The 24,830-nt window shown below is 38.3% G+C and overlaps 1 protein-coding gene across 2 annotated transcripts in view; it reads right to left on the bottom strand.

Moving 5' to 3' along the window:
- The window catches only part of LOC126095301 (ubinuclein-2), a 381,847-nt gene that overhangs the window by 8,144 nt on the left and 348,873 nt on the right, over positions 1–24,830 (bottom strand). For both annotated transcript variants that reach the window (XM_049910091.1, XM_049910092.1), the window contains 2 exons: positions 17,018–17,099; positions 11,656–11,759 (listed from right to left, as the gene is read on the bottom strand). The gene's annotated coding sequence lies outside the window, so the exon portion shown is untranslated. The remainder of the gene's footprint in view (positions 1–11,655; positions 11,760–17,017; positions 17,100–24,830) is intronic.

The raw sequence follows: 24,830 nt of genomic DNA, 5'->3' as shown, positions 1-24,830 counted from the left end.
TTGAAGAAATGTATGATGAGATAAAAGAAAATATTCAGATAGTTAAGAAACATGGAAATTTAATAGTCATGAGGGGCTAGAATTTGATAGTAAGAAAAAGAAGAGAAGAAAAGGTAATAGGTGAATATTGAATGGGGGAAAGGAATCAAAGAGAAAGCCGCCTGGTAGAATTTTGCACAGAGCATAATTTAATCATAGCTAACACATGGTTTAAGACTCATGAGAGAAGGTTGTGTATGTGGAAGAGACCTGAAGGCACCAGAAGATTTCAGTTTGATTATATAATGGTTAGACAGAGATTTAGGAACCATATTTTAAAATGTAAGACATTTCCAAGGGCAGATGTGGACTCTGACCACAATTTATTGTTTATGAACTGCAGACTAACACTGAAGTAATTGCAAAAAGGCAGGCATTTAAGGAGCTGGGATCTGGATAAAATGAAAGAAGGTTGTAGAGTGTTTCAGAGAGAGCATTAGGAATCGATTGACAAGAATAGGGGAGAGCAATACAACAGAAGAAGAATGGGTAGATTTGAGAGGTGAAATAGTGAAGGTAGCAGAGGATCAAGTAGATAAAAAGACGAGGGCTAATAGAAATCCTTGGGTAACAGAAGAGATATTGAATTTAATTGATGAAAGGAGAAAATATAAAAATGCACTAAATGAACTAGGCAAAATGGAATACAAATGCCTAAATAATGAGATTGACAGTAAGTGCAACATGGCTAAACAGGAATACCTAGAGGACAAATTTTAGGATGTAGAAACATACATCACTAGGGGCTACGATAGGTACCACCTACAGGAAAATTAGAGCGACCTTTGGAGAAAAAAAGAACCAACTGTATGAACAACAGGAGCTCAGATTGAAAACCAGTCCTAACAAAGAAGGGAAAGCAGAAAGGTCGAAGGAGTATAGAGTGAGTCTATACAAGGGAGATGTACTTGAGGAAAATATTATGGAAATTGAAGAGGACATAAATGAAGATGAAATGGGAGATACAATGCTGCAAGAAGAATTTGACAGAGCACTGAAAGGAAAGCAGGTGCAGACAGGTGTGAAAATTACCGAACTATCAGTTTAGTAAGTCACGCTGCAAAATACTACCACGAATACTTTACAGAAACTGACTCAGGGAAGAATAGTTTGGATTCTGGAGAAATGTAGGAACATGTGAAGCAATACTGATCCTACAACTTCTCATAGGTGGGTTTCAGGAAAGGCAAACCTATGTTTATAGCATTTGTAGACTGAGAGAAAACTTTTGACTTAGTTGACTGGAATGCTCTCTTTCAAATTCTAAAGGTAGCAGAGGTAAAATACAGGGAGAAAAAGTCTATTTACAATTTATACAGAAACCATGTGTCAGTTATAAGAGACAAAGGGCATGAAAGGGAAGCACTGGTTGAGAAGGGAGCGAGAGAGGGTTGTAGTCTATCCATGATGTTATTCAATCTGTAAACTCAGCAACCAGTAAAGGAAACGAAAGAAAAATGTTGAGTAGGAATTAAAATTACGGGAGAAGAAATAAAAACTTTATGAGGTTTACTGATGACATTGTAATTCTGACAGAGACAGCAAAAGACTTGGAAGAGCAGCTGCATGGAATGGACTGTGTCTTGAAAGGAGGACATAAGATGAACATCAGCAGAAGCAAAACAAGAATAATGGAATGCAGTTGAATTAAACCAGGTGATACTGAGGGAATTAAGATTAGGAAATGACACACTTAAAGTAGTAAATGAGTTTTGCTATTTGGGTAGCAAAATAACTGATGATGGTCGAAGTAGAGAGTATATAAAATGTAGACTGGCAATGGCAAGAAAAGCGTTTCTGGAGAAGAGAAATTTGTTAACAACGGGTGTAGGTTTAAATGTCATGCTCCATAAGAATGCTGACAATTAGATGGGTAGATCATGTAACTAATGAGGAGGTTATGAACAGAATTGGGAAAAAGAGAGATTTATGGCACAACCTGACTAAAAGAAGGGATCAGTTGATAGGACACATTCTGTGGCATCAATGGATCACCAATTTAGTACAGGAGGGAATCATGGAGGGTGAAAATTGTAGAGGGAGACCAAGAGATGAATGCACTAAGCAGATTCAGAAGGCTGTAGTTGCAGTAGTTACTTGGAGATGAAGAGGCTTGCACACAGTAGAGTAGCATGGAGAGCTGCACCAAACCAGTCTTTGGACTGAATATCACAATAAAAAAAATAATTTAATTATACCAATCTATTACAATATTCAATTATTTGAAAATTCTGATCTATCAGTTAAAAAACAAAAGACCAAATAATCTATTTATTTTGACTATGCAGTGATGTGAAAAATGTATCTCTCATTACCAGATGTGCAATTTTGTTTTCATGGTAGTCGTCATACGAACATTTAAAACAGAACCTATATGCCTACTGCACTACGCGCAAAATAATGCAGATGATGATTTCAATGAAAGAAGGGTTTGTAAGTATAACGAAATTCAAACAAAATGAGAAATAGATACAATGAACGCAATAATGTGTAAGAAGAAACAAGGTGATAAAACAAAAGAAATTAAATCAAATTTAATACATAAAATTAATTTAAAACACATGAACAAAGACTTCATGTGGAAAAAGAATGACAGGAAAAATATGAGAGCAAATGAAGAAGTTGATATTATGATTAAAATGATGTGTGTCAAAGGAATGGAAATATAAAAATATATTTAAATCAATTAATTGACTAAAATGATGATTACAGTCATTTTGATAAGGATTTAAAAATAAAAAAAATTTACTGCACCTGGCGAAATTTAGAACCACAACCTCCTGCACATGAAGCTACTATCCTGTCCATTACACCATGCAACCACACTACTTGCTCCACCTTTTTAATGCTACTGAATGTCACACAAAATTCCAAATTTTTTGTGTCAATTATCCACAAATGAGGGCCCACCAGTGTGAATGGCTGGAGTGTGGGATACCTGGGATATTAACCTGCATAACACCTTAGTTGGTTTCAAAAAGTTGATCCCACCGCTATAGACCTCTCCTTGTAAAAGCACTAATAAGTATCACTGGCATATGGATCAGTTCTGCATGCAGACAGATAAGAAACTGGTTTCATGTACTTGTGCATTCTCATCATAAGTGTTTGTCTGGAAGATCCTACTGCTAACTTTCCTCATATCTCAAGCATTCTCAGTACTGTTTTTGATACTATGTTTGTGTTTATTTGTAATCCCTATTTTATTTTCTATTTGTCGTTTCACATATTTGTATCAATTTTTAATTTATTCTGACTACTCACATTTTCATGCGATTAATAATACAAAGTAAGAGATGTATCTATTAGAAACTAAAGATCCAGTATTTGTCAATTAACATTTCAGTATCATAATAAATAGAGAATTCAAATAAAAGGTAAAGAAATTTGTCCAGTGAGAACTAAACAAGTAACTTCATGATGACAATTATGGATGACTCTGTTAAGTCACTTGAAATTTTTCATACTTAAACAGCTCACACCAATTTTCTCAAGTGCCTCTGAGAAGTGAATCGTACTACTTACAGAAATTTATCTCTGGTCCCTAAATTTTAAATGTTATAAATGTGAAGAAAATCTAGGAGGGTCCTCTGTAAAATATTTTCTTTTGGTTAATAATGCCAATGTGTGATCTGCTTACTATTTACAAAAATATTTTAAAATTATGATATAAATATTTTGAGAAAATAATTTGCATTTAAAGCAGCATCTGCATCTATTGGTATGCATGTTTTACTTTTACATATATCCATTTGATAATGGCTGTGTGTGTTCTGAAACCTGTTACACTCTTAACAGATGGAAAATAAAGGTACCTGTTTGAAAAACAGCTTTTCAGTAAATAGAAATTTCATCTTTTTTATGTTTTCCACCATTTCTTAGTTGCTTTCTACATTCTTGGAGACATCTGTCTTTGCAACTAAATGAAAGACCATTTGTATTGTGCCATACATGTTTCACTTCTTTTTACACATGAAGCATCTTCAGTGGTCTGTAATGCATGTCGTTTTATGAGTAAATAATTCACGCTAAGGTTAAGTTTTTATTTAATCTGGATATGTTCTACATCTCAGCTTGTTATTGTTTTAGTGGCTAACATGATCAGAAAGTTGTTATTTACACTGATTTGTTCATTACTATCTTGTTAACTGCAAGGGAACTTCATACATGAATGTTTTCATGTAACGTTAGGAGTCTTCTGGTGTAACTGTTCACTCTAGTTATTTTCATATCCTGCTCTATGTCAGAAGGTTCATGCCCATGCTTTAAGAGGTATTCAGTAAAGGAAGAAAAGACTATTTCCATACTTCCAGCTTCTTATGTATTTTTTTTTCTTCCTAGTTTTGAAATTTCTGCCTGTCATTCCTACATAACTGTTTGCAACCTTGACATTCTAACTGGTATATACTAGCTTCTTGGTATCTGTTTTGTTCTTCCATTGATATTTGTAACTGTGACTGAAGTGTGTTTCTTGTTCTGTATGCGAAGGGTAATCCCTGTTCTTCAGTATATTTACTATTATCTGTGTTGATTTGTGTTTGCACATTAAAGTGTACTATTTCTTTTTGTCAGTCATGTCACAAGTGTTTCTTTTCAATTTGTTCATGTCTATGTAGTGTCTCTGTTGTTTATAGCATTTTGTGGTGCTTGCGTGTGTCCTCTGCTTAGTTTCATTTTTCTTTAGTTCTGTTTTATTTCATGATTAAGTAATTTGTGTTATGTGTGTGTTATATCCGTTGTTTTCAGCTGTGAGTTGTACTGTTTCTAATCCTTTTATATATTTCTCTGGTGAGTTGGATTCTATTCACGTTGCGTATCTTGGAGAGCTACTAGACTGTGATTCTGTAGGTGGTTTGATGTGGTATGTATTGTCTTTGTTGTTGCTGGCTTTCTTTACATGTCAAATGTGGGTTTACTGCTGTCTCTCTTTACTGCTGTATCCAAGAAATGTATTTGTTTTTGTGCTTCTTATCCCACGGTGAACAGGATATTTTTATACATACAATTTATATCTGTATGCTCCATGGGTCACACTAAGTATATCATGAACAAATCTGTACCAGTAAACAATTTTGTATTCTTTCTTTATTGTTATTGTGTCAAAGACTGCATTTTGTATGTAGCTGATGAATACGTTTGCCAATGATCGTGTTTTTGGGGATCCCATTGGAAGGCCATCTTTTTTGTAAGTAATATTCCTTTTCAAATTGGAATTAATTCTGACATGAGATTACTTTGAGGGTTACGGTTATTTCTCTAGTACTATCCCCAGGTAGTTTGTTGAATGTCAGTAGGTTCTCTCTGTATTTCATAGTGTAGTGTTATGATTTTGCTTGTGTGTTTTTCCACATACTATGATGATGATGCAGTCAAGAAATTTATGACAGGTCTCACTGGAATGTTTCGTTTGTGAATTTTGGGTTGGCTTCTGAGTGTTGGTGCTTTTGCCTGATGCATTGTTTCTGTTCGTTCATGAATTTATGTTAGATTTCCCTGAGGTTGTTTTTTCTGTGTGTCTGGAAATGTGCTGTTATATCAGATTTCAGTCTTGTGATGTCAGACAAGATGATTCCTGGATTTTTTTCCTAAATGTTGTTCTTTATTGATCAGTAGAGTGGTGTTCCTTTTATCAGCTCTAGTGACTATGAGGCTATTGGAGTGCAGTTTTTCTTTCGATTTCTTGGTGGTATTGTTTTCTAATTATAAGTTTCTGTTGCACTCTTTCTTTGATGTAGTGATTATGTAGTTTGCTTTGTTTTTCACATTTCCTATGTAGTAACAGCCTCTCTTGGTGCTGACGTGGTGTTTTAGCTCTTTTTCTAACATCTGTGTTTCTTTCTGCATTAATTCTGCATCCGTCATGTTTGTTAGTTTTGGGTGGTTTGTATGGTGGTGGTGGTGGTGGTGGTGGTGGTGGTGGTGGTGGTGGTTGTGTTTTTTGTACTTTGTTGTGTATATATTTCAGATTGTGATTACTAGCGAGTGTTTTAGTATTTCGTATATGTTTGTTATGTGTGTGTGTGTTTCGGTGTTCTTGCTATGATGTGTTCAGTTTTCTGTGTTAAGCTAATCACCACTGTTGGACAGTGGCTTCATCCTATGGTGCAACAGAATCTCCATTGAAATATTAATGCCTGGAACAATTTTACAGTGCATAAAGATTTTAAATTTAAAATCATCCTTTCTCCTCTGTATGTGACATAATTCTTTAGTAATATATATGAACCTCACTGCAAACATCTACAGTCATATTTGGAACTGGTGGTCAGTTCTCACGTGGTTGGCTCAACCCATATGCAAAATCTGGTTTTGCACCCGCCAAAGACCACGTTCCAGCTGCTGAGTTTGTTGGTGAGTGTTAGAGAAGGGAGTGGGGGCATAAGGTTTCTCCCATTCTGAGCACTGGAGCAGTGGTCTGGCTTGTATCCACAAGGAGTCTCCACTTCCCCTCCTGATGCTGAATCTCGCCAAAGCATGGTTCCTACTCCTCCCCAGTCTTTCTGCCAATGTGACACATAAATAGCAGATTTTGAATCTAATTCATATCTGCACTATTCGGTAACTTACGATACCTGTTGTGACATTCATCACTATGAGTAATTACATATCAGGAAGTGCATTAACAATAAGAGTCTAGTTAACAATGACAAGCAGCAGTTTTCTTTTGTTTGTTACAGTTAAGTTACCAATACTGTGACCAGCTTTTACTCTTAGTCGTGTGGGAAGATTCAGTATGCAGCTGTGACGTTGAAGATGTGATTTCTCAAATGTGCTGTGTTTACAACAAAGCTTCTGTTGTCATTCACAACTAAGGCTGTTTTTCTTACTGAAAACAATACGAAATCAATGTGAGTGATATTACAGTGCAGAGGTTAAGGGAAACTAATTTGTTTTCCCTGTCACTTGAAGTTAAGCTCTGTATCGAGGATTTAAGAAGACTGATACCAGAACTCCAGATAGTCAAGAAAATTAAAAATAAAAGCGAAGAAATTTTCAGACCAGACATTTACAAGAAAGTAGACTGGATATGCAGTCGTGATATCACGAACAAAACGTACTGTTATCTGTTTTTGTTCTTTGCAAAATTAAATGGTGGGTGTGAAATGATTTGGATGCTAAGAGGTATGGGCGCTGCCTGAAATTTATCACAGAAGATAAAAAACATTAGCAATTCAGATCATAATTATATGACTACACAGTCAGAGCACAATATTTTAGGGAAACGAGATATTAGGCAACAACTGGATATTGCTTATAGGCAGTCAATTGGAAGACACAATGATCAGTTTTGCGAATATCATTACATACTCTATAATACTGTGTATTGCATTATAGTTTGTGGTGTTTTTGAACTCGCACTTCGTGGATATTACGAATACAGTGGTTCATCAAATACAGGAATTTTCTGTGGTCTTCTAGATTCAACTGCTGGAGTTAATGCTACACTTAGTAATCATCTTTCAAAGGATTCTGTTTTCAAAGGCACATGTAAACAAATTCAATATGATTTCCTTTCCTGTACACTGGAGGTTTGTCATAATTGAGTAAGAAAGAAAACTGCTGCCACTAATTTTGCATCAGTTATCGCAAATAAGACAACGATTGCAACCATTTCACAGTTTTTTATAGTTATCAGATATGTTTTTTCTGAGGGTGAACCTGTAGAAACATTTTAAAGTTTCCTCACCTCTCATGAACATGATTCGAAAATGTTAGCAGAATTGCTTAAAGAAACTTTCCTGGATATTGTGGATAATCCAAGTAAAGTTATTTCTCAGAGCTACAAGGCACAGCTGTAATTAGTGTTCATCATTCATTCAGGTGTACAAACTCTTCTGAATGAACATTTTAAACATGCCTATTTTGTTCATAGTAGTGCCTGCCCGAACAGCTGAAGGAGACGAACGTATTGTGTGCCTCGCCACAGGGTGGCTGACAGCCATACAATGCAGAAGACTGTATCCACAATCAGCTAATCACACGTTCCAGTAGGCATACAACCACTCTTCAATAACATTCTTTATAACATCAGTATCACACAGTACAGTCCAAGTATTTGCAGTTTTTGATAACCATGAAAGGGAATTTCAAAACTAATCCAAACTTTTTTTATACGTTCAACCTGGGCTACAAAAAAGTTGGTTTAGAAAAATGGTAAGAGCTTTTCTATTTGTGATTGGAAAATTCTGTAACTTGAGGTTTGCACTAGCAATATAAGTGTCTGGAACCTATTAAAATCTCATTAATATCAGACCAATACATTTCAAGATTTAACATTTTAAGTGAATAGTTCCTAGGGACGATGCCTTAAACTCAACTATCTTCTATTCTGGGCAGCGGCGAGTGTTGCTGAGAAACTGCAAGTATTTTGCTACACTGTTTGCCTTTTGAAACATTGAAGGCACAATTCCTGTAGGATAATTTGTGCCTTTTCACAATATAAATGTTTGTATCATGTGTACTTCCAGACAGGAAATCAAATTACAATTACTTGTTCTTGTGTGCCATTTTCTGTTCCATGCAGCCGAGAGTGTTGATGAGAAACTGCCAGAATTTTGGTGCACTGCTAGCATTTAGTAAGATCTGATATGTCAGTTCATTAAGATAACTCATGCTCTTCAGAGTACATATGCTGGCGTCATCTGCCTTGTGTATGTTAGGAAATCAAACTGTATGTATTTGATCAATTCGTAAGTAGAAAGGAATCAGAAGCAGATGAAAGCTGTAGTGCTTTCTTACATTACAAAAAAAAAAAGTAGTTAACAACGGCATTAGCAGGAATGTTGAAATGCAGACAACAGCTCATCGTCATTCTACTCTGCATGTCTATCTGTTCCTGTGCCCAATCGTCATGCCTTCTTGCCTGCCAAAGGTAAGTAAATACCCTTAGCCATCTGGCCATTCTACCTGCCAGGCGTACATGTACACCTGTCCATCTGGGAACTCCATCTGCTGAGCATACATGTTTGCACATAGCCGTGAAAGGTTTAACGAGATTCTTAGTTTTTTCCATAGTTCTTCATAGAGAGTAGTGGTACTAACTGACATGGTGAACAGGAATGTCCCTTATGTTTCAAACATGAGATGGAATTTTAAACCAAGAACTGTGCAAGTTGTGTACAAAAAGAGAGAGTAACTTGTAGAATGCCTTGAGCAAGCTGAGCTTATGTCTTGACAAAGTAACCCAGAATTTCAATTTTGGTTGTATGTATTTAATCACACTGTGCCACATGTTGACTCACTGACTGTACAACAAGGGATCCATGTCCAAGATATCACTGACATGATTTTCATGTGCAGAGAGCTGCTGCGACCTGAGAAGAGACAAAGATAGGGAAACAAATTCCAAAAACTGTTGTTGCCAAAGAAGCTGCAAGATAAAAATTATTGTCCAGATTGCTGAATGCTTTGACTTTACAGAGTATCTCGTTGCTGCAAATATGCAAATTATTTTATTTAATTCTGAAAGTTTGTTTTGTATGCAAGTCAGTTTCCCCAGATGCTGCTGCTGCAGAGGTCTTGCAAAATATATGCCTTCTTTGAACGCAATAAGCTGAGAACAGAGCTTCAGGTATTATACGTGAGGAATGAGCTTAGAACTCTCACAAATGCTGTTCCCCTTCTGCAATTCCCATTTGAAAATAACTTGTAGAAGCCTTTTAGTGAAAAAATGAAACTGTTGAAGTGACTGTTACCTTACCAGTGACATCATGTGAGATGAAGCCATCTTTCTCTACCTGGAAGAGGATAACACTTTTCTGCAAAGTACTATGAGTTAAGAGTGGCTATTAACAATAGCAGCACTCTCCATTGGGAATGACTTTGTACACAGCACCATAGACTTCAATAAATGCTTTACTGACAAGAGTCTCTGCTCTTAATGAGTGGAAAATGGATTTATCAAACAAATATTCATTGTAAGGTAAGTGTATTTCTGTAAAGCACTTACTTTTCAGCAAACAATTTCATTCTTTGTGCTACCAGTATATAATGCGTACATCACAACACAAATATAAGATGTATGGAAAACACACTACCGTTGGCAACACTATAAACAGTGAACACTCACAATCAACACACAGTGAGCCATGGAAGTCAAATGTTTAATCAAAATATGTTTGATGAATGCCAAAAATCAGACATCGTGGTGTACACAGGTCAACTAAGTACAATTTCTGGATGATGTTACATGGATTAACAACATCAAAAATCATAAGTAGAACCAGAAAGTAATGTAACCTCGCAAAATGTCTACTGCAAAACGTTGTTTCTCACCTAAGAACAGGAGAGAAACAAAAAAAAAACTTTTAATGTAGTAGCACATATGTAATTATTATATGATTATACATATAAAACAAACATTTATTACAGGCAACTGAAGAAGCTTCATAAATAAAAAGAAGTGAAACCCATATGTTACAAAACAAATTGCCGTTTATTTCAAACTTCTTGGCAGATTAAAGCTGTGTGCCAGACCAGGACTTGAACCCAGGACTCTGACTTTCACAGGCAAGTACTTTTCCAATTGAACTACCCTAGCACAACTCCCAACCTGTCCCTACAGCTTTACTTCCGCCAGAACCTATCTCCTACCTTCCAAGCTTCACAGAAGTTCTCCTGTGAGACTTGCAGATCTAACACTCTTGGAAGAAAGGAAGTTAGGTGGGTGGGAGATGAGGTTCTGGCAAAAATAAAGCTCTGAGGGCAGGTTGTGAGCCATGTTTGGGTGGCGCAGTCAGTAGCGTACTTGCCTGCTAAAAGCGAAGTCCCAGGCCCAAGTCCTAGTCCAGCACAGTTTTAATCTGCCAGGACGTTTTAAGCACACACTCTGCAGTAGAGTGAAAAATTTCTGCTGATCCTACATTGCCAAGATTAAAAAAATTACAGTTAAAACAGAATTATAAAATAGTTTAGTCACTGAAAATGACTGCCTGCATAAAGTAGGCAAAATTTGTTAAGCTGTAATAATTTGCACAAGGATGTTGACAACATATACAAATACAGATAGGACGTATGAACTGTCAACATATACTTTCAGTTATTAGTACTGCCAAAAAATTTTTAATGCCTGGCCTGTGGAATATAAGCCAAACAATAGCCTGCCATTGGTTCTCCTGCTTATCAGAAATTTTTCAGTAATTCACAAATTGAGGTCTTTCAGCTTGCCTGAAAGACAAAGGTTAAAGAGTAATGAATGAAAGCTTTACAAGAACACGCCCCCCCCCCCCCAAAAAAAAAAAAAAAAATAAAAATAAAATTAAAAAAAAATAAAGTAAAATAAAATAAATAAAAAATTTAAAAAATGCTCTCTAGCATATATCAGAGGCCATATCTGGAAGGCACACAACTCTGAAACCAAGATCAAGTTCTGCTGTCACCACCACCACCACCATTTTTTTGTCACCAATTCTTATAATAATGTTAAATGAAAAAGTACAACCAAATCTATTTCTAAATTTAGAAACCTGTCTCTATAAGTGGAATTTGAGCATCTAAATTAACGTGTGGTTTTTTTGGAAGTCTGCATTAGTCAATCAAATACCATTGCTAAACATGAAATGCTACGACTTGCTTGTTGCAACAAAATATGTGCATATCATAACATACATGTAGTACCTGTCTGAGAAGAAAGTGTTGTCTTAACATCTTGGTAACCAGACACAGTTGAACTCGATTGTCTTCCAGGAAATGAAGACTCACTATAGGTCTCAGGATTATTACTAGAACATAAGAGTTTTTGCATGGATAAGTATTGAGATCATGACACAATTTGAAACAAAGAAACTGGCTGAAATTATTAGGAGACTGGAATTGCAATTGCTGTCTATAAAAACTGGTTGTCTGGACACAAAAAATTACAATAAGAAGGCCTATGTGATTATTTTCATACAGCTCAGTCTTTCTGTACTTTAAAACTGCTACATATCCAAGAACTGTACAAGTAGGGAAATAAAATCTAAATTAAGGGTGATACCATTCAGCCGATCCTCATCATCACTGTAAGCAAATATTGTGGCTTCCCACTCTTTTTGTAAGATTTTAAAATGCCACTGTGCATATTACTTTGTCTATAAGACAATAATCTTCTACATCTTGGTGGTAACATTTGTTAACTGTGTTAAGTAAGTATTTTACGAGTAACTGATGGTACTCCTCAAGTCTTTAATAGTACAAATGAACATGTGATTTTGTAGCAATGATCACATAAAAACTTGTTGAAGAGGCACAGAAGCCGTAATATTACTTGGTACTGCAAGAGAAAAGTCTCAAGCCTAAACTCTAGTTTGTGGGTAAAAAGTTTGAAGGAACTTTCTTCCACTTTAGGATTACAAGAGATCATTAACCAAAACGCAGAAGTGTTGAGTTGTTGACAGGCACACACAAAAGAAAGAAAGCTTGCTAGCTTTCACAGTTATAAAAACACACACCAGGTGTGTGTGTGTGTGTGTGTGTGTGTGTGTGTGTGTGTGTGTGTGTGTGCGCGCGCGCGGGTGCACACACATGCACACATGCACGTATGTGTGGGTGGGGGTGTGGGCACATGCGCATCCCTACATGATGCCAGCTAGACTAACAGTATCAATACCAATCCTATTTTTTGGCAGGTGTACTAGTTGTGCGGGTAGTGCCATGTGGGGTGGTTAGAGGGAGAGGGAAGCAGGAGACATGGAGAGGGTGTGGTCCTTGTGGCTCGGAGGGAAACGGCTGGTTTTCTGGCTAGGAATGTAGGAGGAAGGAGTGGCATGCATTTGGACTGGCTTGATTGTAGTAGGCCAGTGAGAAGTAGCACTTGCTGAATGTGACATGGAGACATGAATTGGAAGGGAGTTACAAGATGGAGGAAGGGGAAACTATTGGGTGGAGGTTGCAAGGACAGTGGTTTACCTGAGATTGCAGGCCATGATGATTATGGGAGCAGAGGATGTCTTGTTAGGGTAACTCCCATCCACGTAGTTCACAGAAGCTGGGGGGAGAAGGGAAGCATTCAGATGGCTAAGGTTGTGAAGCAGCTATGGAAATTGAGCACATTGTGCTCTGCTCCATGTTTTGCCTCCGGATGGTAAACTCTGTACTTGACAACAGTCTGGCAGTGCCCGTTCATCCTGATGGACAGCTGGTTGGTAATCATACCAACATAAAAGGCTGTGCAGTATTTGCAGCAGAATTGGTATATTACATGGGCTACTTTCACAGGTAGCCTGGCTTCTGATGGGGTAAGGTTAGCCCATGATAGGGCTGCAGTACGAGGTGCTGGGTGTGTGGATTGAGTAGGTCTTGAACCTAGATCTGCCATAGGGGTATGACTACTGTGGAAAGGGATTGGGAGTGGGAGTGGCATAGGGATGGACTAGGATATTGTATAGATTTGGAGGATGATGGAACACTATTTTAGGAGGATCTGGAAGGATCTTGTGTAGGATGTCCCTCATTTATGGGCAGGGCGAGATATAATCAATGCCCTTGCAAAGGATATGGTTCAGTTTTTCTGGTCCGTGGTGATACTGCGTGATAATAGGAGTGCACCTTTGTAGCTGATTCTTGGAGGTGGTGGGAAGATAGGGGATTTGTGAGAATATGGCACAGAAAATCTGCTTTTGGACTAAGTTTGGGTGGATACTGCCTGTCCACGAAGACCTTTTTGAGGGATTTTTTGTGTGGAAGGGACGGCAGCTCTTCGAAATGCAGGTTCTGTTGGTGTTTGGTGGGTTTAATGTGGATGGAGCCATCAGAGAGGTGGAGGTCACTGTCCACAAAGGTGGCGCTTTGGGTAGAGGATGACCAGGTGAAGTGCATGAGAGAAAAGATGTTCGGATTGTGAAGGATGTGGATAGGGTATCTTAGCCCAGAGTCCAGATCATAAAAATATCATCAGTGAACCTGAACCAGATTGGTGGTTGGGAGTTTTAGGAGGCCAGGAAGGTTTCCTCTAGATGGCTTCAACAGGCTGGCATACACAGTTGCCATGTAGGTGCTAATGGCTGTGCTGCAGATTTGTTTGTAAACCTACCCTTCAAAGGAAAAGTAATTGTGGGTCAGTGCAGAGCTAGTATGAAGTATCTGTAATGAGGTGGTGGGTTTGGTGTTGTGAAGAAGCAAGTTCAGATTTATCTACTTCCTATCTTGTTTTGCCATCTGCCTTTTTAAATTCATTTGTGCCTATTTACCATTAGCATACATGAGTATAATTTGCATAAGAGAGAAAGACTGGCACTCAACTTTAAGAAATATAGCAACAGCTCTAATTTGTGTATGTAAACAATGTTCTAAATTATTTTGACTATTCCTAGCTAATGTATTTTGTTATTGGGTGAAATCAGTAATTGTTTAGGAACTTAAGTTATATTGTTGACTTATAAACAAATATAAATTCTGTACTAATTATAAATATTTGGAAGAACCACCACTAAGATTCTTTAAGTATTTATTTGGCTCCATTCGATTTGAAAACATATTAGCAAAGCCGACCTTAATTAATTTCAAAATAATTACCAGATTTGTCAAAAGCATTGTCTGCATAACTATATCATTTAATTTCATTATTTAAACAAATAATTCGGCCTATCCATTGTGGTAGAAGAAACTGTTAGAAAGAAGGCATTTTTCAATGTATTCTGTTAATTGAATGAGTTATGTTTTAATTTTAATTTCTGTAACTTAAACATTGAACAATGTACAGTTTCAGTACCTATTATTGTGAGGATATATAAAGGCCCAAATTTTGGTCCCAAGTCAGTCAATCCATGGCCAGTTTTCAGACGAGAAACCTGTACTGGTTAGATCAACAACAATTCGTGAACTTAACCGTGAAATAAGTGTTACACCAATAGGCCGTGTGTTAAAACAATGACAGCATCTGTTCAATTTACTTGAAAGAACGTGAACTGTGTGGTTAGGTATTTATTGTTCATACATAATCAACAGTAAACTACTGAAGCAGTGTGCTGATGTTTGCCTGAAAACTATTAATGAGGCTTACCAAATTGTAACCAATAGTGAACTGGCCTGGCCATATGAACTGTGTAATATTGGGAGGGGGAGGGGGGGGGGGGGCTGAACAGTGGAAGTAAGGAACTGTGAAACGCAGATGTGCAACTGTACGTTACATCATTTACAGCAGTCAGTATTGAACTTACACCCCCCCCCCCCCCCCCCCATTAACAAGGCAGTACGTCAACACCGAGGGCTATCAACGAAGAAATAAAGCAGGCAAACATCACAGTGTCTGTACGGTGTTGGAAGATTTAGTGTTTGATAGTGGTGAGGCCATGGGTGTGAAGGATGCTGGTATACGAGTATATGGAGACAGCATCAACAATGACGAACAGGGATCTAGGACGCAAAGGGGTAGAGATGGTGGTAAGTTGATAAAGGCAGTAGTTAGTAACCTTGATGTGGGACGCTAGGTTTTGGGTAACTGACTGGAGGTGTTGGTCAATTAGTGCAGAAATTCTTTCAGCGGGTGCACAACAGACAGCTCTAATGGGGCACACAGGACTGTTGGGTTTGTGGATTTTGGGGAGTATGTGGAAGACGGATATGTTGAGCGTTATTGGGGTGAGAAAAGACATGGACTCTGTTGAGAGCTTATGGGAAGGGCTTATGGGTTTTAGTAGGGATTGGAGGCTATGTTGGGCTTCCGGGATGGGATCACTCTGGCAGAGCTTTTAGGTGGAGGAGTCAGGCAGCTGGCAGAGCCCTTCCATCAGGTTGTCACTGTGACTCATCAAGACAGAAGTGGAGCCTTTGTCTACAGGGAGGATGACTAGGTCTGGATTTGTTTTCATGTTGTGTGTGGCTGTTGAAAGGGTAGTATTCTTAAGAAAGTATCTGGGGGAGGATCGCGAAGCCTAGAGGGAGGTAAGGAATTCCTGGAAGTTGACTAGGCAGTGGTTAGGTGGGAGGGGAGGAAGGTCACAGTTAGATGGTGGTATGAACTGGGTGAGGCAAAGTTCAATGCTGGGATTAGGTTGGCTCCAGTTGGAGTGATTGGTGGCAAAGAAGTGTTTCCATAGGGATTACGAGAAGGGCAGTAGGTCTTTGACAAGTCCAATGTAGCTAAATTTTGGGGATAGGCCTACAGGTTAGACCTTCGGGTAGGACTGAAACTTCTGTGGGGCTGAGGTTTTTAGTAGAGAGGTTAACTACAGTGTCTTGGGTTTGCTTGGGTTGTGGATCCTGTGGGGCGTTTTGGATGATGTGGTAATTTGAACAGGAGTGGGTTTGGATGCTATGAGAGATTGACAAGGGAGTTCACTGATGGATGGGTGTTGACGGATAGTGGTGCCCCAAGGTGGGAGTGGGATGTCAACAGCTTGGACAGTTTATCCAGGTTGTGTCTGAAATGCTCCTCCAAGTGTTTGAGTACAAATGTTTCTACCTCAGAGATCCTCCTCTCCACCACCAGCTTCTCAGAATCACGTAGGTGTGAGTTATCCTTGCAACACATCCTCCACTACTGTAATTATCCTGGCCTCAATCTCATGTAACCCACTGTCCTTGCACCTTCCACCCAACAGTTTCCCCCTTCTCTGTCCTGGCAGCCCTCTCCTGCTGCATTCAGCATGTGCTGCTTCCCACCGGCCACTACTATCTTGCCAGATCTTTGATCCACTAGCCACCCATCCCCAGACTCACTCCCTCCACCCGATACTACTTCCACCACAATCGGACCACCTGGTGAAACACAACACTGACACTGTTAGTCCAACTGGCACCTTGTAGGGGCTTAGGTGTGTGTGTGTTTTTTATCTATCTCATCAAACAATAACTCCAAAAGCTGGCAAGTTTTCTTTCTTTTGTATGTGCCTATTGACAACTCAATGCTTCTGCATTTTAGTGAGTGGTCTCCTTCAAGCCTCAGCTATATACATTCTACATGAACTTTCCTACAACATTTATTCTTCTGAATATTGTTATAATCAACCGTTACATGTTTACATACACTCAGAATTTGCTCATTCTGAAAATCCATCTTTACCTTATGGGCTTTGTAGAATGGCTGCCAGAAGTAACAGCACTGCGATTTCGCGAAGGTGCAGAAGACAGACGGCTCTGAGACCCTGTATCAACATACAATCACATCTAAAGTAATTCACTAAACTGAGCAAAATAAACTCCATGTACAAATTAGATCTTGCATAGAAGTCAAACTATACTATTAGATTGTTTACTTTTTCCATGAAGAATGGATGTGCAATGCAGCAGTGTGTAATGGAACAAGTAAGACTTACCAAAGTCCTATTAGTGGCACAAGAATTTAACGAAGAAATCTCCAGAACTCTTACTTGAGGTATCTTGCGCAAAAAGTTACAGCTTAACTCTTGTCTTTTGATAAGAACAAGCCTTTTCAACTATTTTCAATTTTTCATCCACCTACCTTCACCGTATTAAACTTCATATATGCAGTTAAATGGCAGTCACTGCAATTCTGTCACCAAAATGGAGGTCTTTCAGGTATGTTCCATTAATCCTTATTTCTTCTTCATTGTCCTACTCTAGTTTCAAAACCTAAGTCTAGGACTACTGACAGAAAATAAGAAGGGTTAAAGAATGGACCCACAAAATTACATGCAATCATTCTGAATAGTTTGCTGCAGAGTTCTTGAGCATATTCTAAGTTCAAATATAACAAATTTCCTTAAAATGGAAATTTTTCTGTCCAAAAACCAACATCGATTTGGAAAACATCACTTAGGTGAAACTCAACTTGTTCTTTTCTCGCACGATAGGCTGCAAATCCCAGACAAGAGAAAGAATTCATAGTCCAGATTTCAGGAAAGCATTTGACACAATGCCATACTGCATAGTATTAATAAACATCTGTACATATAGAATGGGTTGTCAGATATGTGAATGGTTTCAAAACTTTTAAAGTAATAGAATCAAGTACATAGTCCTGGAGTGTACTTGTTCATTGGAGACAGATGTATTGTCAGCAGTGCTCCAGGAGGCATGATCTCTATTAACAGAGCAGCTTGCTCTAAATGTGGAAAAAATTTAATTTAATGCAGATGAGCAGGAAAAAAAAAGCCTGTAACATTAGAATAGAATATTAGAGGTGTGCTGCTTGAGAGGAACAAGTACAAAAGGTAGGTTGTAGCGAAGCCGAATAGCTAACTTCAGTTTATAGGGAAATTCCAGTAAAGTGTAGCTCATCTGTAAAGGAAACTATGTACTGAACACTAGCATGACCCATTTTTGAGTACTGCTAGAGTGTTTGTAATTCCCACTGAATCAGATTAAACTAAAGACAATGAAGCAAGGATTGCTACTAGGTTTATTAACAGTAGATTTAATCCAAACATGAGTATTACAGAAATGTTTCATGGAACTCAAATGGGAGTCCCTGGAGGGTAGAAAACATTCTTTTTGCAAAACAGTATTGAGAAAGTTCAGAGAACTAGCATTTATGACAGACTGCAGAATTATCCTACTGTCAGAAACATACATCTGCGATGACAAGAGAAGAGAAACCAGGTCTCATCTTGAAGCATATTAACAGTTTTTTTCCCTTATTCCATTTGCAAATGGAGCAGAAAACGGAATGAAAAGTTTTACAGGGTAGAAGGTACTCTCAGCAATGCACCATGTGGCGGCTTGTGGGATATGTACACAGATTTATAATATTATCTGGGTTGAATAAATATTAATATTAAAAATATTCTGAGTAATGGAAGCACCAAATGAAGAAATGTTCGGTTTAATTTAAGTCCTACTTTAAGTGTGAGCACTATTAAATAAATATAATTGGTAAGTACATATATTTGCAGGATCAGTCCCATTCCTTTTACGCAAAGTTTCAGACAGAAAATTTTATACCAGAGGGCAAAAACAAGTCTTCATGAAACTGCTTTTTCAATGTCAGATCGTTAATCAATTTTGACAAAATGTCGTAGTGTGAGGATATGCCTCATGGTAAAAAGCAGTTGGCATTAAAATGTTGTGACAAGTTGACAGTAAACTCCACTATTTGTAGTCTTGACATTCACTGAAGATAATTGAAGACACAATTCTTCACCTCTTACAGCCCATGTGTGCACAAATTTTTAACTAATGTGATGAAAGTAGGAATTCAGTACAAATGAAGTGAGCATGTTAACGGGTGAACAATGATGTTATTACACACTGATTTGTGCATCACATGCTAATACACAGCAAAAATAATATTCATGTAATACTTTTTGTTTCCTTAATTTAAAAAAATTGCAAGAAAGAACAACTTGATGACTAAAGGGGAGAAAAGACTGGTGAAAATGCTTGTGCGAAATTCATATTTAGCACACACAGAAAAAAAATAATTAATGTCATTTTACCTGCCGCCTAGTTTAAAGGAAAATAAAATGAAGTACTTTAGAAGCCACAGACTGTGTTTCAGATATCAATTTGACTTAGGTTATCTTGTTGTTGTTGTTACTGTTGTGGTCTTCGGTCCTGAGACTGGTTTGATGCAGCCCTCCGTGCTACTCTACCCAGTGCAAGCTTCTTCATCTCTGAGTTACTGCAACCTACATCCTTCTGAATCTGCTTAGTATATTCATATCTTGGTCTCCCTCTACAATTTTTACCCTCCACGCTACCCTAAAATACTAAATTAGTGATCTCTTTATGTCTCAGAATGTGTCCTACCAACCAATCATTTTCTTTTAGTCAGGTTGTGCCACAAATTTCTCTTCTCCCCAATTCTATTCAGCACCTCTTCATGAGTTACGTGATCTACCCATCTAATCTTCAGCATTCTTCTATAGCATCACATTTCGAAAACTTCTATTCTCTTCTTGTCCAAACTATTTATCATCCATGTTTCGCTTCCATACAAGGCCACACTCCATGCAAATACTTAGAAAAGAGTTCCTGACATTTAAATCTGTACTCAATCTTAAGAAATTCCTCTTCTTCAGAAACACTTTCCTTGTCCGAGTGTGTCTACTTATTATATCCTCTCTGCTTCGACCATGATCAGTTATTTTGCTCCCCAAACAGCAAAACTCGTCTACTACTTTAAGTGTCTCATTTCCTAATCTAATTCCCTCAGCATCACCTGATTTAATTCGACTACAATCCATTATCCTCTTTTTGCTTTTGTTGGTGTTCATATTATATCCTCCTTTCAAGACACTGTCCATTCCATTCAACTGCTCTTCCACGTCCTTTGCTGGCTCTGATAGATTTGCAATGTTGTCTGCAAACCTCAAAAGTTTTTATTTCTTCTCCATTGATTTTAATTCCTACTCCAAATTTTCTTTTGTTTCCTTTACTGCTTGTTCAATATACAGATTGAATAACATTGGGGATAGGCTACAACCCTGTCTCACTCCCTTCCCAACCACTGCTTCCCTTTCATGCACCTCGACTCTTATAACTGCCTTCTGGTTTCTGTCAAACTGTAAATAGCTTTCCGCTCCCTGTATTTGACCCCTACCACCTTCGGAATTTGAAAGAGAGTATTCCAGTCAACAATGTCGAAAGCTTTCTCTCGGTCTACAAATTCTCTAAATGTAGGTTTATAGGGACCACAGATATGATATATAATGGCTCATAAAGAGGCATACAAACAGGCATTTTTCCTTTGTTCTATTTGCAAGTGGAACAGGAAAGGAAATGACTAGTAGTAGGAAGGCGTACCCTCTGCCATGCGCCATGAGGTGAACTGCAGAGTATCCATGAAGGCACAGATGTAGATAGGAGCTATAACAGGATGTGCTCAGGACCATACCGTCTCTCGAATTGTTTGCGCCTCAATGCGGACTGCTCAACATGCCTTCAAGGAATTGTATCACACTAGTAGCCATGAAACATGACATAGTGACAGTGGTCGTAAAGACATCATACCCCAGACAGATGTTACATCTTGTCAACCCCACAGGAGTTGCTGCCATCAGGTCCATCTCAACCGGTTTCCAAGCACAAATTGCCAAGAAAACTGCATGCAACAGACATTTGGAGTTGGCTGTCTCACAAAAGACAATTTCTCAGATTGGCCCATCAAACTGCATGTCTTCACAGAGCCAAAACAGCAACTGGATAATGTCTGACTGGAGGCATGCAGTGTGGTCTGACAAGTTGCAATTTTGTCTCTTTTAAAAGGACACAAGGTGTCAAGTCTATGGATGGCCTAACGAGGCATTTAACCCGCTGATATGGAGGGTGATTCTGCGACATTTTAGGAGTGTTTTCCATACCATAACTTACGCTCACCTATCAGGTTCCTCTAAGCATGAAGCAGGATGTCTAATTCGATGTTCTCAATAAACAAGTTTTGTTCTTTTTCCTACATCTTCAAGATTCTGTAGTATGCTGTATGGACACTCCCATTTTCAAAGATAACAACAGCTGTGTTAAATCTTGATTGCTCTGCTAAATCACTCTATGTTAATGCAACAGAAAATGTCTGGGACTGTTTCAAAGTGTGGATTAAACAGCTATTAATGTACCAGCAACTTGTTAGCTTTATGGGATTTAATCATCAAGCAGAGGCTTCAGCTGCATATGGGATACATAAAGAAAGTTGGTGACACACTTTTTTGATGAACCGAGTTCATTACCATAGCTAGAGGCTGTGTTAGTGTTAGTGTCACGTCTCTTTGGGTAGGGGTGAGAAGGGTGAATAATGTTAGGTTTGATGTGCTTATACCGAAAACTAGTAAGAAAAATGGAAAGGAAACTCCATGATCAGGCCCTGAAGACCACACAATAGTCACTGCCCACCATGTCATCCTCAGTCGTTCATCACCGGATGCGGTATGGAGGGGCATGGGTCAACACACCACACTCCTGGCCATTGTCAACATTCTGATGTTGGAACCACTACCTCTCAATCAGATAGCTCTTTAATTGGCATAAAAAGGGTGAGTGCATCTTGGTAGATTCCTCCCACCATGGAAGAATCTCTAGCAGTACTGGGAATCAAACCTAGGTCTCTGGTGTGAGGGTCTGTCACACTGACCATTCTGCTACAGAGATAGACTATGCTGATAACTAAAACAATCATAAATATTTATCATCGATCTGTATTGTATTTTGAGGCAGTCCCAGAAGTTACTGGAACTACTGTGTACATGTTCTGAATATCGCACTGTACTAAAGCAATAGAATGAATGCTGTAGCATTGAAGTATATCTTCTGTAGCATATCACCACAGGTTGCAACAAAATCGTCCTAAAACACATGTAGCACTCACAATGATGTATACAGTCAGCACATGGTGCTGTTTTCCATAACACAGTTTGAAGTCAAGGAGACAGTACAGAAATTAAACAATAAGAAGTTAGCAGGCATAGATGAGGTTCTCGTTTTTCTTCTGAAGGAGTGCACAGATAGCCCATTAGCAAACATAATAAATTAATCCTTTAGTATACGTGTTTCCCAGAGTACCTAAAACATGAACACAGTGTGCCCTTAGTAAAGAAAGGTAACGCAGAGAGTATTGAAAAGTACAGGCAAGTTTCACTACTTCTGACACTCTCAAAAATTATTGAATCAATCATGAAAGCAGGATTATGAGTTCCATGAATAAATACAATCTTTTTAATGAAGCACATTTTGGTTTATGGAGTGGGAAGAGTACAATATCAGCCGTTACAGAGTTCACAAAAGTGGTGCTTGAAGCTCTTGACTGTGCAAAGCTGTTCACACAACTGACGGAAAAGGGATAACTACAACATCCTGTCATATTACATAGCCACAATATAATGCTTTCACAAGAAAATCATGTGCCAAGACCTATAGTGCATGATAGAAATAGCTTGTCATTCTCCTCTCATATTATAGGGAGCGGGTGGGGGTCAGGGTGCTGACTCGTATTTTCAGGGTGACAGAGAGGAAGACATGAACATGTGCAAAATTAGATTAGATTAGATTAGTACTTGTTCCATAGATCATGAAAATGACACTTCGTAATGATTTGGAACGTGTCAGGTTAATAAAAGGTGCCTATACAAGATATTACATTACACAAAATAATAACATGACACTTAATTCTTTAACTTTTTGTTGGGGTTGGGGAAATTACCCACTTACTATATCCAAAAATTCATCTAATGAGTAGGAGTTGCCATTCAGAAATTCTTTTAATTTCCTTTTAAATGCTATATGGCTATTTGTCCGACTTTTGATGCTATTAGGTAAGTGACCAAAGACTTTAGTGGCAGCATAATTTACACCCTTCTGAGCCAAAGTCAGATTTAACATAATTAAAAAGAAAGATGATGAGACTTACCAAACAAAAGCACTGGCAGGTCGATAGACACACAAACAAACACAAACATACACACAAAAATCTAGCTTTCGCAACCAACGGTTGCCTCGTCAGGAAAGAGGGAAGGAGAAGGGAAGACGAAAGGATATGGGTTTTAAGGGAGAGGGTAAGGAGTCATTCCAATCCCGGGAGCGGAAAGACTTACCTTAGGGGGAAAAAAGGACAGGTATACACTCGCACACACACACATATCCATCCGCATATACACAGACACAAGCAGACATTTGTAAATATATATATAATAGAGGGAAACATTCCACGTGGGAAAAATATATTCCTTAAAACCCATATCCTTTTGTCTTTCCTTCTCCTTCCCTCTTTCCTGACGAGGCAACCGTTGGTTGCGAAAGCTAGAATTTTGTGTGTATGTTTGTGTGTCTATCGACCTGCCAGCGCTTTTGTTCGGTAAGTCTCATCATCTTTCTTTTTGTGTATATATATATATATATATATATATATATATATAATGAACTCTTTGCTTGTCTCTGTGTATATGCGGATGGATATGTGTGTGTGTGCGCGAGTGTATACCTGTCCTTTTTTCCCCCTAAGGTAAGTCTTTCCGCTCCCGGGATTGGAATGACTCCTTACCCTCTCCCTTAAAACCCATATCCTTTTGTCTTTCCTTCTCCTTCCCTCTTTCCTGACGAGGCAACCGTTGGTTGTGAAAGCTAGAGTTTTGTGTGTATGTTTGTGTTTATTGTGTGTCTATCGACCTGCCAGCGCTTTTGTTGGGTAAGTCTCATCATCTTTCTTTTTAAATATATTTTTCCCACGTGGAATGTTTCCCTCTATTATATTCATATATATATATATATATATATATATATATATATATATATATATATATATATATAGTTATAATAGAAGGAAACATTCCCTGAAGGAAAAATATACCTAAAAACAAAGATGATGTGACTTACCAAATGAAAGTGCTGGCAGGTCGACAGACACACAAACGAACACAAACATACACACAAAATTCAAGCTTTCGCAACAAACTGTTGCCTCATCAGGAAAGAGGGAAGGAGAGGGAAAGACGAAAGGATGTGGGTTTTAAGGGAGAGGGTAAGGAGTCATTCCAGTCCCGGGAGCGGAAAGACTTACCTTATGGGGAAAAAAGGACGGGTATACACTCGCACACACACACATATCCATCCACACATATACAGACACAAGCAGACATATTTAAAGACCAATGTCTGCTTGTGTCTGTATATGTGTGGATGGATATGTGTGTGTGTGCGCGCGAGTGTATACCCGTCCTTTTTTCCCCATAAGGTAAGTCTTTCCGCTCCCGGGACTGGAATGACTCCTTACCCTCTCCCTTAAAACCCACATCCTTTCGTCTTTCCCTCTCCTTTCCTCTTTCCTGATGAGGCAACAGTTTGTTGCGAAAGCTTGAATTTTGTGTGTATGTTTGTGTTCGTTTGTGTGTCTGTCGACCTGCCAGCACTTTCATTTGGTAAGTCACATCATCTTTGTTTTTAGGTATATATATATTAGAGGGAAACATTCCACGTGGGAAAAATATATT

This window comes from Schistocerca cancellata, chromosome 8, assembly GCF_023864275.1.
Source record: "Schistocerca cancellata isolate TAMUIC-IGC-003103 chromosome 8, iqSchCanc2.1, whole genome shotgun sequence".
NCBI classification, from domain to species: domain Eukaryota; kingdom Metazoa; phylum Arthropoda; class Insecta; order Orthoptera; family Acrididae; genus Schistocerca; species Schistocerca cancellata.
Note: the sequence above shows the minus strand (reverse complement) of the source record. Positions and strands in the feature narration are given on the sequence as shown.